The following is a 20,741-nucleotide window of genomic DNA, read 5'->3' on the forward strand; positions in this document are numbered from 1 at the left end:
ATTATTTTCATCATTACTTCATTCTCCTGCATAAAATCATGTAGTTCATGCCCCATTCTTTCTCTGCCATAAAATAGTTAAAAATTAACAGCAACTTCTTTGCTCACTGTGAGAGCAACTGATGTTATCAAGTCTGCTGATTGGGTAAAACCACAAATTTAAAATGAAGACTTGGAAAAAAATGTTTAAATAAGGCAGAAAAAAGAAGTAGCAGGGGTGGTACATTGGAGAAAAATACTATTTTTTTTCCCAGGGTTTCACTAATTATAGTAACTCCAGAGATAAAGAAAAAAAAATTGGTTTAGTTACTGACCAAATAAATAAATTGTTTTAATAGCTTTTTTTCTTGGATGAAGTATAAGTAACCTCTGTAAGGGTAAGTTAAATTAAGCCGTGGCTTGATATTAGGAGCAAAAATTCTTTCCTGTGGTGAGACACTGGCACAGGTTGCCCAGAGAAGCTGTGAAGTCCCCCTCCTGGAAGAGTTCAAGGCCAGGTTGGATGGGGCTTTGAGCAACCTGGTCTGGTGGGAGGTGTTCCTGTCCTTGGTATTTGGAACTAGATGCTCTTTTAATCCCCCTCCAACCAAAGTCATTCTGTGATTCTATTATGTTTTCATATTCATAGTTAATTAACGAAATAAGAACATCTAGATAGCTATCTAGAATTATTCTCATAATAAAAACAAACAAACAAGCAAAGAATCAAAAAACCAGTCCAGAACTGTACACTATGACTATTTTAAGTGCCTGTTTTTTTATGAGTTCTCAAAGACAAGGTCAGAGACATTTATTTTATAAAGGACCTTATTATAGCGTCTGAGCTTTGCCATAGCAAATATTACAACTAAGAGGTGACACAACGTATGTAAGCTTTATTATAGTTTTGTTTTTCAAGACAAGTAGTTTTGTGAATTTTTTGTAAGATTGAGAGGGTATGGAAGAAAAATAAAGAAAAAATTAGTTTTAATTCCATTGAATAGCTTTAGCTATTTAATGATACCATATTTACACTTTTCATCAAATTGTTTCTCATTAATATAGATAATATTAAAAACATTTCTCTGAATCCTAAGACTATATACCACATGAAGTCACCATTGACTTTGTAAAATATTATTAGCCAGTACAGTCCTGGGAAAGCAGCATTTTCGTTTTAAATTTTTCTTATCTATTTAAGTATCTGATATGTTTAGAAAGAACAAGAAGTGGTAAGTTTCAAATCAACAGGTATAATGGAATTAAAATACGAACTGTAATTCTGAAAGTGAACCAAGATTATTGTTTTATTATGCAAATTAATTTATAACTTTCTTTATTATCATGAGATGTACTTGGAGTTTGATTTAAAAGCTGATATTAAAATGAAATATGTTTGCTGAAGCATATCAAGGTCATCTAACTGAAAGTTATACTATTTTAGTATCATTGGTGACAATGTCTTCCTGCTGTTTCAATACTAAACCCATTAATTTTCAAACTAACTGTATAAGGAAAATTTAATAGGTGTTATTGTTATGGAAATATGATGACACGTGGTTTCAAATTCCTCACTGAGAGAGGAAAGGGAAGAAATATAAATATATATATGTATATATATTTATTTTTTTTATTATTTGTCCATTGAAAATATTAGCCTTATTACACATTTGTATCATTTTTCCAAGTTTTGAATATATACTGAGAGGAAGATCGGTGTAAAAAAAAGGTCCTTTAAGTTTTTAAAGATCTACTGTTCAAAGTTGGTGAATCCTCTAATTTATACTATGATGAATTTAATGTCTTTACATAAAATGATGGGGGGTTTTAATTGTCTTACTGATGTTAGATTTTCACCTCTACAGGAGGTGAAAGAGCAACCTTGTTGTGTTAAAAAAAATGATCATGTAATTAATGAGTTTCTATAAAAATTGTAGCTATCACAGCTGAAACTTTTGCTTTCAGTTTGTACATGAAAAATAAGTATGTCTCAGGTTTGTGCCACCTATTCCTGAATCTCACTTTCCTGTAGCAATGTAAAAAATGAACAGGAAGGGTTGCAAGAATTAGTTTTATCTGAGTATTAATTTCATGTTAACACATTCATCATAGACTGCAGGTAATTTTTTATGATGTCATATTGATGCTAAAAGGAAAAGTTTGCACAGGGTGTCCACTTCTTAATATAGTCATCATAAACTCTTTTGCTGTTCTATGTGAAAAGAGATACAATGTCTCTCTTCTGGCCTCCAAGTTTTGTTTTCTGTTTTATCAGAAAGTGTAGTGTTACTTCAGGCTAGGCAATAGTGTTCAGCTGAATCATCAGGTTCAACCAAGATCAACAACAAACACTACAAGGACTACTACAAAACCTGAAAAGCACACCTGACTCTTACAGTGCTGCATAACATTAAAAGAACAAAAGTATGTAATTTCAAAAAGATGCAGTCTGCACAGTCTGTAAAGAATATTTTAGCATATGTATCCAGTCAAAAAAACCACAAAGTATTTATGTTGGCCTGGAGTTATATGTGTGTCTCTAATACACATATAAGAGATACACCTGTTCATGGTTCAAGATCAAGAGATCAATCTGTTTCTTGGTTCTGATGGGTTTGTCCTATACTTTTTGCTATTTATGTTTGTTTTTTTTTTCTGATACCACAATGAAGAAATCTGTAGCAAAACAATTTCCAAAGAAGAACAAATTTTAATTCAGGAAATAATATTTTAATTTTTTTTTTGTTTGGGATGGTTTTTCCCCTGTGTTATCTATGTGTAGGAGAAGAAAATATGCACCATCTTTAATTTATTTCTACAACCATATTACAATAGGTCTAGAAAGAACTTCCTAAAGGACCTTATTCAATATTATAATTTTTTTGTGTGTGTGTAATTGGGAAATATGTCCATTCCAGTGTCTTACTTTTTTTTTTTTTTAGTTTTTAGTTTTTTGTTCAGATTGTATATCCTTCATCCAGTGCACTAAATGCCAATGTACTGGATGGAATGGATAGAGATGAAATTTTTAATGACCACATATCAAAGTGAACCCAAGCTGAGAATGTGAAAAGGCTAGAAGCACATTTTCCAGTTGGTAAATATATCTTGCTAAATAGTGAGTCACAGAGTGGTTTAAGACAAGATCTTTAAAGATTATCTAATTCAACCCCCTTGCAATGGACAGAGACATCTTCAACTAGATGCTCAGAGGCCCATCCTGCCTGATCTGTAATATTTCTGGGTATAGGTGTTTTATCACCACTTTGGGCAACTCATTCCAGTGTCTTATTATCCTCACTGTAAAAAAAAAAATATTCCTAACATCTAGTCTAAATCTACCCTCTTTCACTTTTAAAACCATTGTTCCTTGTACCATCACTACAGGATCTGCTGAAAAGTTTGTCCTTATCTTTCACACAGGCCCCCTTTAAGTGTTGAAAGGCTGCAAGAAGGCTCCAGGGTGAACAATAAAACTTTTCTCAGCCTTTACTCACAGGGGAGATGTTCCATCCCTCTGATGATTTTTGTAGCTGTCCTCTAAATCCACTCTGACACCTCCACGTCCTTTTTTGTGTTGTGGACTCTAGAACTGGATTCAGCACTCCAGGTGGGGTCTGACAAGAGCAGCGTAGAAGGGCAGAATCATGTCCCTCAACCTGCTGGCCATGTTTCTTCTGATGCAGCCCAGCATACCATTAGCTTTGTGGGCTGAAATCTTACATTGTCAGCTCATGTCCAGCTTTCTACCCACCAGTACTCCCAAGTTCTTCTCCTCAGGTCTGCTCTCAGTCCCTTCATCTCTCAGCCTGAACCAATACTCGGGACTGCCCTGGGCCATGTACAGAAACCTTACACTTGGTCTTGTTGAACCTCATGAGGTTTACACGGGCCCACTTCTTGAGCTGGTCCAAGGCTCTCTGGATAGTATCCTGTCCCCTGTGTGTGTCAACCACACAACCCGATTTGGTGTCATATGCAAACTTGATGAGGATGCACTTGATGCTGCTGTCATTGATAAAGATATTAAACAGTACTGGTCTCAGTATGAACCCCTGAGGGACATAACCTTGGACAGCACAGATTTCTATCTGGACATTGAGTTGTGAAATCTGAACCTCAGGAGTCAGTGGAGGGGTCTTCCAGGCCACCTTGCAGACTCATATGCTTTTACATGACAACCTCATCACCTCCCATAGACTCAGATATATTCAGGTTCCTCAGGTGGTCATGAGCCTCAACTTTCTAGGACAAACCTTGATTCCCCCGTTCCTGCCTTGAAGCCTGTTCACTTGAGAGGTGTGGGAAGATACATTGCCAGAGAAGGTTGAAGCAAAAAAAGCTGTAGAGTATCTCATACTTTCTCTTGTCCATTTTTACAAGTCTTCCAGTCTTGCTCATCTGGAGGGTATATGCTTTCTTTAGCTTTTTTTTTCCTGACTGATGCGCCTGTAGAAGCCCTTCTTATTTATTACTCTCTGCAGCCCTCCATAATTTCGGCTCCATCTGAATCTTGACCTTCCTGACCCCATCCCTACGCAAACATTCAATGATCCTATACACTTCCCAGGATAGCTGTCCCTGCTTCCCACTGCTTGTGTATTCCTTTTTGCTCTTTATTTTGGCCAGCAGGCCTTGACTCATCCATCCTGGCCTCTTGCCTTCCTTTCCTGACTTCTTACATCTGGGGATTCAGAGTTCTTTCTCTCTATGGAAAAAATCCATACAGATCTTTCAGCTTTGTTCTGCTCTCTTGTCCCTAAGGGAAGTTTCCCAGGGGGTCCTATTGACTAACTCCTTGAAGTTCCTTATCTCATCCATCACTTCTCATTTGTTATAATCAAAATAGACCAAAAACACTATTGAAAAAGAAACCTTCTTAATTGAAATGTACATCTCTACCTACTACCTAAGAACACAGAATCTATAAAACTATGAATTTATAACATATTTTCCTTCCACCACTCATGACTCACAGTCTAGAGATTACAACAGTCTTTCCCTGGGGGAAAGTTTCCATCACCCTTCACTGCCCTCCATCTAAAGTCACATCAGCTTTCATGTGTGCCTTAGATACCAACTCCCTTTTTCTCAGCAGTCTAACTATCATGTACCCAATTAAGGTCAGAACAGTTATTCTTGACTTGTGTTTAGTTTTGAAGTTTTCTGCTTCAGTCTCACACCAGAAGATCTGGTATATCCAAAGATTTCTACCCTTTTCTGACTATAATAACATCTCTAATAAAAGAGATAGCTTTTATTTCAAGAACTTCCTTTCCTAGAACAGTTGTGCTGGTACATTTTATTATCTGAATGTTAAGTCATATGTGCTTGGCTATGTTTCATGGTTTTAAAAAGATATTTTGTTGTAGCTTTTCTGCTCAGATCAATTGTAAGCACAAGAAATCTGAATTTGCATGTTAATAAAGTGCTCAGAAAATATATTGTACAGTTTCAGGGCAATATCCTGACATAGAAACATGGAATGAGGTAAGCTCTCATGGATACATTTCAGTTGAGGCCTTTTCTGCAGTTATATTAGACATGCAGAATGCTTGAATAATTGACAGCCATAATATGAATACTAGCTAAAAAAGATGAGAGAGAAGGATAGATATTTATATACACTAAACCCAAAAATATTACTTTGTATTAACATGGATAAATATACATGGATCATGTATTTTATTGCTTCTTTTATTAGAGAGAAAAGGCTGCTACTTGTTTTAAACAATCAAAATATTGAAAAATAGGACATACATAAAAGCAATATGACATAAACCCAAAGTTTTAGCTTGTTAATCTTTAAAAACATAGTTTGAAATAACACAGGAGAATGTAATTAAATTTACATGAGCATGTATTACTAGTACATTGATTCATTGTGTACTAAATATTTGACTTCTTGTTAAGTATTTTTGCTCTCCAGGATCTATGAAAAATCTAAACAGGTAAAGGCCACCATAATTCAGATAAGGCCTGATTTCTTTCTCATTCCCCAGTGAAAGATCTGTATTATTGAATATTTTTCACTATTGCCTCTAATACTGTGTTCTGCATTGTGTATTAAATTTAATGAAAATATATATGATTTTAATATTTCAATAGACTTAGCATTTTTGGTTCTGACATGCAATAACAGATGGAGCTTGCCATGGTGTATTAATCCTGGTACCTCTGTGTCAGGCAACTAAAGATCTAAATCACATGGAAAATATTAACAAATCTCATAATTTTGCTCAAGATTTTATCTTTTTAATCATCAGGCATTTTGTGCTCTATAAAAGCATGCAAAATTGTTTCATGTAAGAGGCCAGAATTCATACTTTCTATGGGTTGCTTCTGTGTATGAGAAATTTCAGACTCTACATAGAAATGTTGACTTTCTCCAGGACTAGCTATCTTCAGCTAATAGTTCTGAACTCATATATGTATATTCATTTTCACAACTGGCACAATGAACTCACAATGCTGTTGTGTAATACTTCCTTTTCTAATAATTAATTCACAAGTATATTGGTATTATCATAAGATATAAACCAGTCAGATTTTGTTTGACCATTGCATGCTGTATTTCCTAAATACTTTAAAATAATGTTCTGCATAACAGCTGTTGTGTGTTCTTTCAAATTACTCTGAAAATTTCCTAATTAAGTACTTTTTTAGGAAAATAGACAAGATTTGTTACTAGGAGCTTAAAGCTTTTACTGCAGGAAAGATCCAAGTTTTGACATTCAGTGGTGCAGGAATTTTGCCAAAATAGGAGGGAGAAGAGGAAGAACATTTTTTCCTTAATCTGCATATATATCAGCTTCTTCACTTTGTGAATCACAGATATCAATCATTCATGTTCATCAGTGTCTCATAAATATGCATTAGAATGTTTGTTATACATGATTAAAGCTGCTATAAAGTTACAATACTGTGTTTTGGTTTTATCTCAGGTCTCTTTGTACTGAAAACTTCACTGGCTGTTACCATCTCAAAATCTGACATTTTCTGCTATCTACAAAGAACCAAAAATGCATATAAGCTTGCATGGATTTACACTCTGCATCCAAACTACTTAGCACTTTTAAAGTTTTTATAAGGAGATCCTGAAGGTTTTCTGTTTTCTGAGAAAATATTTCAGCAGTGTTCAAAGGCAAGCTCCAAGCTTTTAGAGATTAACTAGAAATAAGTGTATTTAGTATGTTCATTTGCATGCAGGTACTGGGGAGAATGTTGCTAGATGGGAAAATGCAAGTACATTCATATTTTCCCTGACTTGGTTTTGCTATTTTTATAGCTGCCCTTATGCTGCCATTTGGACTCACAGCCTCTGTGGCACTAAATTTGATAAAATACTGTGTGGAAAATACAGCTCCTTCTTGCCTAAAATCTTATGTTCTAGGACCTTGAACTGTCATCCCTCTCCTGAAGTCAGCTGTGTAGAATATGAAGCTTTACTGATTTTATTATAAGTACAGCTAAGAAAGACAAGCCTAAAATTTACATGGACAGGTTTGTGAAGCATTCAGAATATATTTCCCATCTGGAATATTAAAAAGCATTTTTTTTCTAGTACTCAGATTTTCTCTGCAAGGAGGTTTCTTCAAAAGTTCATGGTGCTTTTGCTGTCATCTGAAAAAAAGTAAGCGCTTCAGTTTTTGGCTCAGAGGCAAATGTTTTACACAGCCTGTCTGATCTAGATATTCTCAAGTACAAAACTTGATAAACCAAATGAAATTAGAAGTGAAAAGTAATTTTTTTTATTGTTCCACTTAATTGAATGAAGAATGCATCAATGAGTGACTAGTCTTGAGAAAACACCACTTCCCATATTTTACCATTATATGTTTGGCATTTTTTTTGTCATTATAACAATAATTATAATCATCTATCAATTGTGACAATTAACTCAATGAGTCAGTGAGACCAAAGAATGTGTCTTGCATTAAACTGAATGCCAGATTAGAGTTTTGTTTTTTAATACTCTGATATTAAATTGGAAAAACAAACATATGGAGGACTGCAAAGTACTGTAGCAAAGAAGATATACAAGTCTTTTGAATAGCAAATTGGTTGAGGACGGATCTTGTGACAATAGTCTATCAGCTGACATTTAGCCATATCTGACAGTGACTGGAATTTTCCACTCAGCCTAAGGAATAACAGCCAGGGCTTAACAACTTGCTTTTTTTTTTTTTTTTTTTTTTTGATATCTAATCTAAATTTCCATGTCTATAATGTAAAGCCAGTTTCTTAAACTGTCAATTGAGCATATGAAGAACCTTGTGACCTAGAACTAAGAGTCCCAGATCACCCTCTCTAGACTTGGCAAGTCCTACAAGCTTTCCTTAAATTTGTTCTAATAGATGTATAATATTTTTTTCTCACTGGTCCAGACTCTTGGAAAACTGATACCTCAAGCTGGTCACACTACTCCAGTTCCACCTTTACCTGTGGAAAAAAACATTTTAATTTGCTTAATTTCCAAGTAAGACCTTTCTGTATATCTTAGAATCTTGTTTTTCTTCCTCATAACAATGTGATACTGGTATTTCATATTCAACTTTAACTCTGCTATAACCTGCAGGTAATTTTCTGCAAAGTTGGTGTCAGTAATCCTCAATCCTTACATTTCTGTAAATTTTTATACCAGGGGTAAAAACCTGAATCTCATCCTAATTATATTTTCTATGTTATTTTGTAGACAGTTATATCAGTGAAGAGTCAGTTAAATTGTAAAATTCAGAAGTAAAATACACAGGTGATGGGGTGGAATTAAACTGTCAGTTTAAGAATTAAAAATTAGCTGAGCAAATCAAATCAATAAGTGGACATTCAACAAAAGTAGGGAGTCAGCTAAGCAGGATGAAAGGTAATTGCATTATAAAAGGAGTAATTAATGAATCAATAAATTAATTCTCTAGAGAGTGATGGGATCAGTAAAGTAAGGACAAGCAGACCTGTCATTATCAGTAGGCAGCCAACAAGGCATGAGAACAGCTACCTGGAGAAAGTTAGGGAGTGTTCTGAGTACCATCAGCAGCCACAGTAAGGTAGACTCCAGAACTATACCTTTCTTACTGTATTTGCCATTACAGCGTGCCACTGTGCTCCTGGGAGGAATTGTATTTTATCTACAGAAAAAAAACCCACCAACATTTCAGAGGAAGAGCTGTAAAAAAAGCCCTAGGAACAGCAATAGCACTTTGCAAATCTAAAGGTGTGTGAGCTACCACATCTTTTATTTTGCAGTATGTTTATTCAGTAGTGAAATTGTAATATTGCAATTCTATTTAGTTGTTAAAAAGCAACAATAAAGCTCAAGGTTTTTTCAGGAGCACTTTAGATTTTTAATCCTTTATATTACAAAATACAGTTTTGCTGTTTCCACTGTCTAATGTCCACCTTAATGTCTTCTGTAACTATGTTTTTAGACAGAAAAATAAGAGAACAATTAGACAAAAAAATGTTTTATGTGAGACACTAAGGCCATGGTCCGTTTTACTTGTCTACACCTGCTTTAAGTTTTTTTTAAATATCAGTAACTTTTCACAAGACTCACCTTGTCAACAAGTTAATTACATATTTTAAATCAACTATTCTGCATTTTAGCTTTGTATAGAACATGTGCAAGATTTTGAAGCAAACTTAGAGAAGTGTAGTGGAACAAAGCAATCAGACGCCTCTGATTACCGAGAAGTGGGTGTGAGCCGGTATCAAATCCACCTGTGCCCAATTCGGGCAGGCCCCCTATTGAGCATGTGCAAGACCAGGGGGCCAATAAAAGGTGAAACTCACAGCCACAGACTAGCTCGCTCTCAAGCACTATATTACCTTTATTGCGCCACTAGCGCTCATCGCCTCCAAGGTGAGGCTCTCTGTGGAGTCTTGAACCTGGGGCTTTCGGCATTGCAGTACTGGGTCTTAACCAGCTGCACCATGAGAGCCTCACCTTGGAGGCGATGAGCGCTGGTGGCGCAATAAAGGTAATACAGTGCTCGGGAGTGAGCTAGTCTGTGGCTTTGAGTTTCACCTTTTATTGGCCCCCTGGTCTTGCACATGCTCAATAGGGGGCCTGCCCGAATTGGGCACAGGTGGATTTGATACCGGCTCACACCCACTTCTCGGTAATCAGAGGCGTCTGATTGCTTTGTTCCACGACAGAGAAGTGTATTTTTTTACAAAAAAGCTAAATATTGTGAATGACTGGCAAAGGCTGTGTAAATTCCTTCATATATGTCTTCCAGTTAATTTAGCTGTCTGACTTTCAAAAGTCCTGTTATTCTCACTCTGCTAAAAGATTATCAATGGTATGGATTTGTGTGAAGAATTTGTAATGACCATTAGTTTCATGACTGCATTTACATAATTTTTTATTTCTCCTTGAAACCTAATTTTGGAATTGAACTACCTTCTCAGATGGTGGACAGCTACCATATTATTGTATATTACAGTACACAAAATTTCAAAGCTTAGAAATACCATTAATCAGGAATTAAATCCTAGATTACATACCAAATTTTTTAGTTTGGAAAGAAGTGTGATATCCCTCAAAACAAGTATAGCAACTGTATAGTTATATTTAAAATGGAAAAAAAATATAGCATCATTAACATACAGAAATGTTGAGCTAAGGGATTCAAAGAGTCCCATATTTGCTTTGTCATGGTGCCACAAGCAGCTGGTAGTCAGAATTTGTTAAAACTTCCAGGTCTTCCATGGGACCAGTACAGAAACACCAATTCACTTCACAAATGTCAAAAAGCAATGAAAATACTAACCTGCTGCCTCTAAAGTGCAAGGACAATAACAGAATAAATAATCAGGAAGAGAGCTAATAGGAAAATTTCTCATAGATTTTTCCATTTAGGAGACTTTAATTAATAAATGCCTTTTACTGAGCCTGAAATGTTTCAGTTAAAACACTTCAAGTTTAAAGTTTCCCTGTATCCAAGAACAGATTTTGTGTCTCTCTTTAAGCCATTCAATATAAGGGAAATCTGGGTTTCCTGCTCTAAGGTAGTCAGTCCATTTGGCAGCTCTGTTCCCAAACCACAAAAAAAGGAAATGCTTGAGCTTCCTTGCTCCCAGCAATGCCCATGAACAGTGAGTGGATCATGGCTCTGGAACAATCTGTAGGAAAGTGGAGTCTTAGAAATTAGAGTTACAACTTGGTCAATTGTGAGCATTGATTTATCACATAACTTTGCATTTGCATGGTCACTAATCAAAAAGAACAATGACAAATGTTACAAATCCTTTTCCTGATATCAAACCAAGCAATAAATAAAAAAAAATCAAACCTTTTCTTTTGATCTCCTAAAAGGGAATATCCTGATAGGGGACTTCAAACAATGTCGTGTGCTACATTTAAAATTTATATTTTTCTAAGCTTTTCAGAAAGTTTCAGAAATTTTTTGGTCATAATTATGAATTAATTCTCTCCTACATATACCTATGGAAAAATATGTATGTGTATACCTATGGAAAAAGTTTGGATTATAAGAAAGTCTCTCAAAAAAATAACAAACTTTTGTAAATGTTTCTTGCAAAAGTTGAAATAACATGTTTAAATGTTTTAAAAATAATTGGAGTTAATAACTTTAGATCTGTTCATTCTGTCATTTCCAGCTCTTGAATTCTTCCTTCAGTCAGTGAGGAGGGTTAATGATCACCTTTGTCCATGACAGGGCTATGTTATGCTCGTGCTATATTCCCAATCACTTATACAATGTAAAAGTCAAATTTTTTCTGAACTGACAATATTATTTACATACACCCTTATTGCCTGTCTAAGACAGCAAAGTAGAAATGGCACATGGGGAGACATAAGATGACTTAGGGATTTTGAAATGGATTTTAAAAGAGGAGCTTGGTTTCTGTAGATTCACTTCTCTCCAGTATATGTAAGTGTATATACATAAAATTATGAGATAAGTATTTAGAAATTAATAATGTTTCCTCTCAAGTAAACTTCCACCAAACAGGAATTTTATCACCAAAGGCTATATTTGGCCCTGTTTCTCTGATGTGACTGAACCTTTAAGTTCCCTTCTAACTTAACTCATTCTATAATCTTATATTGTCCATATTTTTTAATAAAACTTAGCTCCTACATAGAGCAATGTAGGAAATGTTGTTTACAGAGAAGAGAACTGAAATACTGTTTACAGAGCTAGATAAATGAAAGAACAATTTTTTGCAAATGTTTACTTGAAAGTCAACAATTTATACAGCTTTTTTAGTCATTAGGCAAGAATCATTTCTGTGTTTAAAATAGTTATTGAAACACAAGGGATAAAAAAGAGCATGTGACCACTCACAACCACTACTGAAAATATCCCAATAGTTTGAGTGTAATACTAAAAATATTCAAAATATTGAAGTGAACTTATTTGCAAGAATCTGTGTAGTTGCAATTTGCCAGCCCATAAAGTTTTCTTTCTCTTTTTCTCCTCTTTCTCTTTCCTCAGATACATTTGGAATATCACAGAATCACAGAATCATATGGATTGGAAAGGACCTCTGAGATCATCAAATCCAACCCTTGATCCACCACCACTGTGGTTACCAGACCATGGCACTGAGTGCCACATCCAGTCTCTTCTTAAAAACCTCCAGGGACAGAGAATCCACCACCTCCCTGGGCAGCCCATTCCAATGCCTGATCACCCTCTTGTAAAGAATTTTTTCCTAATATCCAACCTAAACCTCCCCAGACAGAGCTTAACTCCATGCCCTCTATCATTATAGTAGTTCTGAAAGAACTGTTAGCAGGATATTTTTTGCAAATATCACATACGATATATGTGAAAAATTAAACAAAAAAATTGTGTACAAATTGCATTTGGTGAGACAAGTAATTAAGTGTACGGAGTTTCAACATCCATTAAAATATCCAGAAGGCACTCTAAGATTCAGTGTCAGTGGTTATACTCTCCCTTCACCTGTCTTCTAAAAACTATATTCTCATGTTTTTGTCATTAATGGACATACATTAATGAAAAAGAGTTTGTCTGCCTTTCATACAGTTTTGTTTTGTTTTGTTTTTGCTAAACCCACCCATGACCAATCACTGGTATCTTCCATCTAGTTTATTTGCAAGCCATTTATATGTGGGCTCACTCCGAAGTGTGTTACAATTTCCTTCACTATACAGTCAGGCTGTGACCTACATCTGTGCCACAAAGAGATCTGAGAAAGACCACTCACTAAACAATTTCACTTTCATCTTCCTCATACTAATGAGGATCCACTGCTGAATTCTCAAAGATGCTTATAAGAGGATAATTTAATTTGTAATTGAGACATGTATGTTTATTTAGTTTCCTGTTCTGAATTCAAAATTTGTTGTTTCTTTTTTTTTTTTTTTTTATAAATCCATATTGCACAATGTTATTTAAGCATATCCATTTCTTCCCTCACGAGTATAGTTTTATAGTAAGACTGAAGTGTAGTTATGGGCTCATTTCAATTATGAGAAAAATATTTTTCAGAGTGTAATTATTTCACATTTATAGTCCTACCATTTGGTTTATATCCCAAAGTGCTCAAGTCCTATTTCTTGTTTAAAGTGTGTAAGGAATCTTGAGTATGTATTAACTCTGGATCATCTGTTATAAATTTGTGGGAGGCAGCGGAAGAAAATAATTACATTTCATGACACAAAATACAGGAAATTAGTCATAATATTAGGATATGCAAACAGTAATGCCAAACATCAACATTTACTTTATATTCCTCTATTAGCCTCTGTCCAAAGTCATCTTTTTGTTATTGTTTCCAAAGAAATGAATACAGTGTAAGCAATGAACATCAAACTTCAAAAGCTGCAGCTAAAATTTTAGTCTAGGCAATGTAACCGAGAATAAGGTATATTATATAAAATCTTTAGTAAATAAAATATTTAATCACATATATGATAGAAAATGTTGTCTTAATGAGCTAGCAATTCTAGATACAACTGTTTAATAGGTAGAAACTCCTAAAGTAATGAACATTCTTTTTATTTTGATATTTTAAAGTTATGTTTATAATTACAATATTTCTTCTAATATTATTGTTAAACTTGGTTAAATGTACTCTGACTACAGACACTTGCTTACAAGTGTTTGGAAAGATGAAAAGTAGTTTTAGTAATTGTCACAGTTTAACACTGGCCCTGCAATTAAACCAAATGACAGATGCTCTCTATTAATCCCCCTCCCTGATAAAGAAAGGAGAGAGAATAAAGGAGAGAGACTTATAGTTTGGAAACTAAACTGCACAGCTTTAATGAAACAGTAATGATAAAAAGGAAAAATTACTAAATATCTACAAATATACAGAAAAACAATACCACGTTCCTCCCCTCTTTCCACCGATAACTCTCACATCACCACTGAGGCTGCAGGGAAGCCCTGGGAAAGTCCAGGCTGGACTCCTGGAGTCAGCAACAGTTGGGAGCTGGAGGCAGGAACACACAGATATGGGCTGGCATGGATCAGGGCCATGGGCAAATGAATGGATGGAATTCTCCCAGGATGCCGAAGCAAACAGGGACAGGAGAAGGAAGGGAAGCAGGAAGGGCAGGAAGAGCAGGAAGGGCAGGAAGAGGTTTGACCCTCATGAGCCCTCAAATTTATACTGAGTATGACATGTATGGGATGGAATACTCTGTTTGGTCAATTCTGGCATCTTTCTTGTCTGGTCCTCCCCAAAGAAGGGCTGCAGGTGGGACCTCTTTATTCCTTCTGGAGGGTAAAATGTTCCTCAGAACTGAGCAGTGTCCTTGGCTCTGCACACCAGTCTCTGGCTGTAACTATAAACATCAAGTGTTACCAGACCTAGAAGCAGACACTGTCTGAGAAACTTGCTGTTAATTTCAGCAAGTGCAACTACTTACAAGAGACTTAGCTGAAAGCAAAAGTAGAAGACAGAAAATTGCCTTTATCCTGGCCCAAACCAGGACAGTAATGACAGTAAAGGTTAAATAAATACAGGTTGGAATTTGGTTAATTATAGCTGGCTGCCAGGTTCCCACCAAGATGGTATCTCACTGTCCCTTCTCAGCAGGCAGGGGAGAGAATAAGATCAATAGCTTATTGGATGAGATTAGGACAAAAAAAAATCCCTCATCAGTTACTGTCATAGTCAACATAGACTTGATTTGAGAAAGATTAATTTAACTTTTTTTTTCCAAATAAAAATAGAGTAGGGTAATGAGTAACAAAACCAAAGCACTTCAATCCCACCCTTTTTTCTTCCCAGGTTCAAATTCACTCCTTCATTCTCAACTATTCTACTCATCCACACCTTTTCTGAGTGGCACAGTGGGGTCGGGAAAGGGTCATTTCATTATACTTAGTCTCTGCTGCTCCTTTCTTCTCATACTGCTCTCCTTCTACTGCTCCATCATTGAATCCCTCCAATGAGATATAGTCCTTCATGAACTGCTCCAGCATGTGTCTTCTCCATGATCTGCAGTCCTTCAAGAAGGGCTCCATCATGGTCCTTTTCAATAGGATACAGTCCTTCAGGAATAACCTACTCTAATGTGGGCCTCACATGCACCACAGCTCTTGCCAGGAGCCTGCTCCTGTATGGAGTCAACATGGACTGCATCTTCCTTCAGAGTGTGTCCATCTGATCAAATCTAGGGTTCTACATAGGATATGATGTTTGTATCTGCTCCAGCATAGTCTTCCATGGCTGAAGAGGGACAACTGTTTTGCTATGGTCTTCACCAGGGGAATCTCTACCCCAGAGTCTGGAGCAGATCCTCCCCTTTTTCTTTGGCTGTGGTGTCCGCAGGGCTATTTCTTTTACATTTTTCTTACTCCTGTCCTGCACATCTACTGCTAGAAATGTCTTGCACACGTTTTCCCACAGGTGCCTCACCCATGGCCAAGGGGCAAAGCCATGACCTATGGTAGGTCACTTAGAGCTAGCTGGAATCAGCTGTGTTTGACATGGGGCAGCCACCACCCATCCTCATAGAGGTGACCTTGCAGCCCCCACTACCAGCACCTGGGCACCTGTACCAAATACACTGTGGCTATCAATATTTTGAGTGTTCTTAACATATTTCAGTGTTTCATAAAAAATTTAAAATACTGAGAACAATATTTACATTTTATTCCCCAAGTCAAGTTTTCTAGCAAAATGAATGATCAATCCTGTGTCAACTATGATCTATGAGGGAATGTTGACATTAGAAGGTGGGGTATATTACATAGGTGCATGTTTCTGTGATAGAAACGGGGAAATCGCATCACAGAAGTCTCAGTTATAAGACAGCTGTTAAAACACAAGAAATATTTCTTCTTATTCATATTGGATAGAGGAAGAAAGTAATGTTCTCAAATTGTAACTAGAGATTATTAGATAGATAGGAAAAAAAATGCCTTTATAAAGCATAGTAAAGCACTGCTCTTTACATTTGAAATAGCTACTGGAGAATATGGGAAATACTTGAATCTTCAAGAAAATATTGAGTGAATGTGCCAAGACTGATAATTTTATAGCTCTGTGGCTGATAGGAAGAGGACCTGGGTGTACACTGAGGGTGTATAAATGAACATTTGTAATACACTTCCAGATCTATTTATTGTCACTTCTGGATATTATCTCTCACCTATACCTTTTGTCTTTTTATGATTACAGAAATAAACTCCATATTTTATAGTATATGTGTACATGGGCCACAGACAGAGTATAAATTCAGTTGAAATACAGCCTCACAGTTCTATTCTCTGAAGAAAATAATCAATGCTAAGGCATAATATTATCTTGAAAGAAATCATTCTCTGGAAATAATCAGTAACACATGAGCCACAAAAACATTCTCAGCCTGAGAACATTTGCTCAGACTATTGAAATCAGCAAGTCTTCAGATAATACATACCACAATGAACTAAAAGCTATTAGGTTAACAATCAAATTTTTGCTATCAGCCATTCAGGTAAAACATACATTTGGCCTTTATGATTGTGTAAAGACAAAAGAGGTACTTAAGCCTTCCAAACCATGAATGAAGTACCTTAATGACCCTGTAAACGTCTAAGTCTGCAATAGAGGACACACCTCTGGTCACAACTGAAAGTAATCTGAATGCAAAAAGCTGGAATATTCTTGACATGTTAAGGAGTTGACAAAGAGACGGTGTGCCTGCAAGTGCTTTTTTTGTGATAGTGTAGTGCATTGTTTTCCCTTACCCCACCCAGCTGTCCGGCTTATCCTAGATGGAGCGGGCATTAACACAGACAGAATTGTATAGTCTGATAGCCTGAGTCTGAAGACTTGTTTTTAATGAGAATGAAAAGAAAGATGCCTGTTCAAGCCTCAGCAAAATCCAGAAAATTCTGATCTTCCCAGTCATTTGCCTCTGCATCATTATTTTTTCTGTTAATAATCACCAAAAGTTTTAAATTATTCTGCAAGAGTTTGGAAAATACAAATTCCAACCTCGAAATAAAACCTCCTGGAGGAGTAACATTCGTTGCCAGTGTATGCTATTTCAGCACCTGTCCTGAGAACCATTATTAGGAGAGAAAATACGGAAGGAGAAGAATATGCACCAATGTCAGGAAAGACAGAGTCTTTCAAATCTGTTTTTCTGCATTAAAATAAAATTAATTCTGTTTCTCTCATCGTCTTTTATTCTCTTCTCCTCTCATTTTCTTTCTGTCAGGAAAGAAAAAGGAAATATAACGTCTATGCAATATCATTTTTTTTACTCCCTTATGTCTGATAGAGACACAGAAATAGCCCTCTAGTACTGGGAATTCCTAGGGGTAGATTATAAGAAGGAAGTTTTCACAACATTTCACCTAACACCTTTTCACAGTTATATTACTGAATTTATTTAAGTTCAAATGGTATTAAGAATGGATATAAACTTCTTTTTTAATTCACTGTTTGCCAATTATTAGATTCATTCCCTCTCATATGCAGTTATGAAATGAGAGTAAGAAAATTTTGCTGAGATGCTTTTAAACCAATTTTAAGCCCTCAGTCTCTCTTACTTGGTAACTATCAGACTCTGTATCTAAACTTGCCTTTTTTGACTCTTTTTATCACCATATAGGTCTAAAATCTAATTTTAGTACTTAAGATATTTAAAATTTTATTCCTGTACTGAAATGTTTAGGAATACTAGTCATGTCTACCTGCATGACTCCTTACCTTGCACTCTATCATCCATTACAGTAAGGTGTTCTAGTTAAAATTATAGACGTATTTCCTGGGGAAAAAAAGACCATAGCCACTTCTCACACTTCTGAGGTTTATCTAAGCTTTTAATATATCCATCTAGAGAGAGTGAAAGTCTAAGCATAAGTATTGTATGGCTACAAAGAAAAGAAGAATATTCATTCTGAACCAATACTGCCTTTTTCCCCCCTTTTCTTCTGTCTTTCTTATTTGTTTATTAGATGGCTAAAGATTTTTTTCCTGTATTGGTTGAATCTATTAATGTTGTCAATGTTTTATATATTTTTATATATATACTTGCAACTATATTTAAAAATATAGTTTAAAACCACAAAAAAAAAACCACAAAAAAATCCCTAAAACCAAAACAAAACCAAAAAACAAGAGTGTAGTTCTTCTAACAGCAAGGGCACCAGTTACAGTATATGAGAATGAGAATAAAGTCTCTGGTATAAATCAGGCAGAGCAGTGATTATTCACAGAGATTTAAGTGGATATTGACCTAATAGACATATCACTGCAGTGCTATTCTTTTATGCTTCTTTGTCAAATCAGATTTTGAATTCTACATTCTATTGCATTTCTTACATTTGAAAAAAATTGAACCTCTTAATTTGAAGGGGTGGCCCTTCCCCAAGTCAGAGTAATTTCAGAATGCAATCTTTGAGCATGCTCAGACATGATGTCTCCCACTGACAATTCAGTTGCTGACTCCCTCAACTCTTTTATGCAGAATAGGAAGGGCATGGTACCTCGGAAGGTTCAAGACATGGAGAGTGTTTATGGAGTGAGTTATTCACTGCCCACCCAAGAAGGTTTAAGATTCTACTATGACCAGCTAGGGATAACAGTCTGATTTGTGTAAATGAGACTATGATATCATGAAAAAGATGATCACCAGAGAATAGAAAGATCAGACAGAGAAACCATTAGAGTAAAAATTTTATTGGAGTACCAGCACTTGAAAGGCAGTAAAAAAATAGACAAGTTAATGGAAGTGCATTAGAGTTCATTATTTTTTAATAGACTGGATTGGTATCCAGTTCTGCATAGAAGTAAAATTTTTCCATTGGTTATGTCATACCTCACATTTAAAGAATAAAAACAAAACAAAACAAAACAAAACAAAACCAACAAGAAACCCCAAGCAAATAAAAGATGAGAAAAACCCCAAAACCAACAAACCAAAAGACAACAAAAACAAAGAGAACTTGATCTACTCAAGCTATTAGAAAGAAAGAACATATTTTAAAAAAAATTGTCACAACTGGAAAAGATCTCTCAGATCACTGTGTCCAGCTGTCAACATTCCCCCCAGATAAAATATATGTGTCAACACCTGTATCATCCACTAGAGCATGTCCCAAAGTGCCTCATCAACACAGTTTTGAAATAACTCCAGGGATGGTGATTCCACCACCTCCCTGGGCAGCTCATTCCAATGCCTATCTACTCTCAGTAAAGAACTTCTTCCTCAGATCTAGTCTAAACCTTCCCTGATACAACTTCAGGCCATTTCCTCAAGTTCTATCATACACATGAGAGAAGAGGCCAGCACCCACGTCCCTGCAACCTCTTTTCAAATAGTTGTAGAGAGCAATAAATTCTCCTCTCAGCCTTCTCTTCTCCAAACTAAACATTCCCATTTCCCTCAGCCTCTCCTCACAGGACCTGTTCTCCAGACCCATCACCAGCTTGGTTGCCCTTCTCTGAATTCACTCCAGCAGTTCAATGTCTTTAGTGAGAGACCCAGAACTGAACACAGTACTCAAGGAGCAGTCTCACCAGTGCTGAGTACAGGGGCAGGATTGCTTTCCTTCCCCTGCTGGCCACACTATTGTTGATACAAATGTCAGTTTTTCTTGAACTGAATATATTTATACACAGAAATAATAGAATCATAGAATCGGCTGGGTTGGAAGGGACCTCTGAGATCAAGTCCAACCCTTGATCCACTACCGCTGCAGTTACCAGACCATGGCACTGAGTGCCACATGCAGTCTCTTTTTAAATATCTCCAGGGATGGAGAATCCACTACTTCCCTTGGCAGCCCATTCCAATGTTTGATCACCCTCTCCATAAAGAAATTCTTTCTAATATCTATTAGATATTATCTATTCTAATAATTAATTTCAGTACATGTGACATAGAAAGTCAGTAGGATATATACAGTAACATTCTTTCTATACTCTTCTCTGTAGTAGTTTGTTTGTTTGTTTTCAGCTGGGGGTGAAAATAGTTTTGCCCAATATGCCATGTATGACTAGATAGTTTGCAGCACAATTTAAAAGATTTTACAGCTGATGATACTTCAGACTAGTAGTTTTGTAATACCTCAAATATGAGGGTTAGATGGATTCAAAAGTAAGAGATAATCAGACACTCAAACCTTAATTGTTTTTTTATGTCACTGCGGTGCAAACCCTTGACCTCAGAAGAATTGAGTATTTCCCTTTGTTATACTTTTTGTAATAAAGTGACTTGGTGAGGAGGAAAAAAATAAGAGGCATAAAATTCTGGCACAAAGATATCTCAGAGGACTTTTAACTGATAGAGAGCTAGAGAAAAAGTCTGACTTT

The sequence above is a fragment of the Calypte anna genome, chromosome 2 (assembly GCF_003957555.1).
Source record: "Calypte anna isolate BGI_N300 chromosome 2, bCalAnn1_v1.p, whole genome shotgun sequence".
Taxonomy (NCBI): Eukaryota; Metazoa; Chordata; class Aves; order Apodiformes; family Trochilidae; genus Calypte; species Calypte anna.